The sequence below is a fragment of the Arachis stenosperma genome, chromosome 10, assembly GCF_014773155.1.
Source record: "Arachis stenosperma cultivar V10309 chromosome 10, arast.V10309.gnm1.PFL2, whole genome shotgun sequence".
NCBI classification, from domain to species: Eukaryota; Viridiplantae; Streptophyta; class Magnoliopsida; order Fabales; family Fabaceae; genus Arachis; species Arachis stenosperma.
Genome location: NC_080386.1, coordinates 43,815,749 through 43,819,295, shown reverse-complemented (window position 1 = coordinate 43,819,295; position 3,547 = coordinate 43,815,749). Strand labels below are relative to the sequence as shown.

General features: G+C 38.5%; 1 non-coding gene across 1 annotated transcript; it reads right to left on the bottom strand.

Moving 5' to 3' along the window:
• Positions 1–3,026: 3,026 nt before the first annotated feature.
• On the bottom strand, positions 3,027–3,134 carry LOC130959706 (small nucleolar RNA R71). The gene has a single exon (XR_009078774.1). It is a non-coding gene; the product is annotated as a small nucleolar RNA R71 (small nucleolar RNA).
• Between the last annotated feature and the right edge of the window lie 413 nt (positions 3,135–3,547).

Sequence of the window (3,547 nt, the reverse complement as noted above, 5' to 3'; positions counted from 1 at the left end):
TGGCCAGGTATCGATCTAGCTTTCCTTTTCGTACTAGCTTTTCTATGACATTTTTTAGGTCGAAACACTCATTGGTGGAGTGCCCGCGGATTCGATGGTATTCACAATATTCAGCCCGGTTTCCTCCTCCTTTTTTGCCTTTGAGTGGTCGAGCTGGTGGTATTTTTTCCATGTTGCAAAACTCTCTGTATAAATCCACAAGAGACACCCGAAGAGGGGTGTAATTGTGGTATTTTTTATTTTCTCTCCATGTCGATCTTTCTTCTTTCTGGAATCTTTGTCTTTATCCCGGGGGGTGAACCGGCCTTCGAGGTTTCTTCTAACCGGGAGTTTTCCTCCATGTTGATGTATTTTTCCGCTCGTTCCTGCACCTCGTTCAGAGATGTGGGGTACTTTTTTAATATAGATTGACTAAAGGGCCCTTCTCGCAAGCCATTAATGAGGCCCATAATAGCGGCTTCAGTTGGTAAGTTCTGTATATCCATACATGTCTTGTTGAATCTTTCCATGTAGTTACGCAGGGTTTCCCATTCTCCTTGCCTAATTCCTAATAAGCTCGGAGCATGTTTAGCTTTGTCCTTTTGGATGGAGAATCTGGCCAGAAATTTCTTAGCCATGTCGTCGAAACTTGAGATGGACCTAGGAGGGAGATTGTCGAACCATCTGATTGCTGTTTTTGTTAAAGTAGTTGGAAAGGCTTTGCAACGAACTGCATCTGAGGCGTCGGTGAGATACATTCTGCTTCTGAAGTTGCTGAGATAATGGCTGGGATCTGTAGTGTCGTCGTATAAGGTCATGTCTGGGAGTTTAAAGTCCTTTGGAATTTTCGTCTTCATGATCTCTTTGGTGAATAGGTCTTGCTCCTTTCGTGCGTTATCTTCGGGAGTGGATCGGTTGGCTTTGCTCTTGACATCAGCTTCAAGTTTTAGGAGTTTGTTTTCTAGTTCCCGGCATCGCCTTATTTCTCTTTGTAGATCCTTCTCGGCCTCTCGTTGACGTAGAGCATCTTCCTCAAGTTGTGTTTAACCGATCTTGAAATACATCCAGGGCTCCCTCATTTGGGGAGTTCTTCTTATTGTTGATTTGGGGAGTATCTTTTGGTGTGGTGTCCGCATTTTTATGCGGCATTCTTTCTTCTAGATCTGAGGTGTGATCGTTGTCATGGTCGTCTGCCATGGTAATAGGATGACTTCCAGGTCCCCGGCAACGGCGCCAATGTTCCAAGGGCTACCTGAAAACTGTAGGTCGATCTTGGATGAGATCTTCTATACTAGTCGGAACGGTGATATCCGATTTGTGGGACTTGATGGAGGTGCTGATTCCTTCGTCCCCGGAAGGTGGGGGGTACCTGCAAGGGACTCCGATGCTTAAGTTAGCAAGGGTTTTAAGCAGGTATTGAGTAGAATCAGAGTACGAGTTATACCTGGGTGCTCCAGTGTATTTATAATGGTGTAGAGTGACCTTTGCAGATAAGATAAGTTAGTTATCTTATCTTTTATCTTTATCTTTATCTTTCATGGGAACCGCCCTTATCTCTATAGGCTTGGGCTGCCTTTGGATTGGGGTCGTGTTCCTCTATTTGGGCCCTTTATTGGGCTTTCCTGTGATTTGGCCAAGCTCTTTGAGAAGAGGTCGGGTCATCCTGACCTGAAGAGGTTGGTCGCTTTGTCTGTAAAACATCCCGAGTCGGACAGCTCGCCCCTTGGTATGAACATTTATCTTTTCAAAACTTTTTCAAAAATCAAATCTTTTTCATTTTTCTTTTATATTTTCGAATTTTTTTTTAAAATTAATTTTCAAAATATTTTTCTTATCTTTACTTCAAAATTTTCGATAACTTTACTAATAACTAATGTGATTGATTCAAAAATTTGAAGTTTGTTACTTTCTTGTTAAGAAATGTTCAATCTTTAAATTCTAGAATCATATCTTTTAGTTTCTTGTTAGTCAAGTAATCAATTTTAATTTTAAAAATCAAATCTTTTTAATTCCCTTTTCAAATATTTTTCAAAATAAATTTCAATCATATCTTTTTCAAATCATATCTTTTTCAAAATCAATTTCAAAATCTTTTCTAACTTCTTATCTTTTCAAAATTGACTTTTGTTTGTTTCTTATCTTTTTCAAAACCACCTAACTACTTTTCTCTCTCTAATTTTCGAAAATTCCTACTCTTTTTCAAAAATCTTTTTATTTAACTAATTGTTTCAAATTTTAATTTTAATTTTATTTCTTCTCTTAATTTTCGAAAATCACTAACCATTTTTCAAAAACAATTTTCGAAATTCTCTCCCTCTCATCTTCTTCTATTTATTTATTTAATTACTAACACTTTTCTTCTACTCATAATTCGGACCCTCTTCTCTTCTCTCTCTATGTTCAAATTTTTCCTCTTCTATTCTTCTTCTCTTTTACTCACATAAAGGAATCTCTATACTGTGACATAAAGGATTCCTCTTCTTTTCTGTTCTCTTCTTTTTCATATGAGCTGGAGCAAGGACAAGGACATTCTTGTTGAAGCAGATCCTGAACTTGAAAGGACTCTGAAGAAGAAACTAAGAGAAGCTAAAATACAACAATCCAGAGAAAACCTTACAGAAATTTTCGAAAAAGAAGAGGAGATGGCAGCCGAAAATAATGACAACAACAATAATACAAGGAGGATGCTTGGTGATTATACTACACTTACTTCCAATTTTTATGGAAGAAGCATCTCAATCCCTGCCATTGGAGCAAACAATTTTGAGCTAAAGCCTCAACTAGTTGCTCTAATGTAATAGAATTGTAAGTTTCATGGACTTCCATCAGAAGATCCCTATCAGTTTTTAATTGAGTTATTGCAGATCTGTGATACTGTTAAGACTAATGGAGTAGATTCTGAAGTCTACAGGCTCATACTTTTCCCAATTGCTGTGAGAGACAGAGCTAGAACATGGTTGAATTCACAACCTAAAGATAGACTGGACTCTTGGGATAAGCTGGTCACAGCCTTCTTGACCAAGTTCTTTCCTCCTCAAAAGCTGAGCAAGCTTAGAGTGGATGTTCAGATCTTCAAGCAAAAAGATGGTGAATCCCTCTATGAAGCTTGGGAAAGATACAAATAGTTGACCAAAAAGTGTCCTTCTGACATGCTTTCAGAGTGGACCATTTTGGATATATTCTATGATGGTCTATCTGAATTCTCTAAGATGTCACTGGACCATTCTGCAGGTGGATCCATTCACCTAAAAAAAATGCCTGCAGAAGCTCAAGAACTCATTGACATGGTTGCAAATAACAAATTCATGTGCACCTCTGAGAAGAATCCTGTGAGTAATGGGACGCCTCAGAAGAAGGGAGTTCTTGAAATTGATGCTCTGAATGCCATATTGGCTCAGAACAAAATATTGACTCAGCAAGTCAACATGATTTCTCAGAGTCTAAATGGATTGCAAAATGCATCCAACAGTACTAAAGAGGCATCTTCTGAAGAGGAAGCTTATGAACCTGAGAACCCTGCAATGGCAGAGGTGAATTACATGGGTGAAGCCTATGAAAACACCTATAA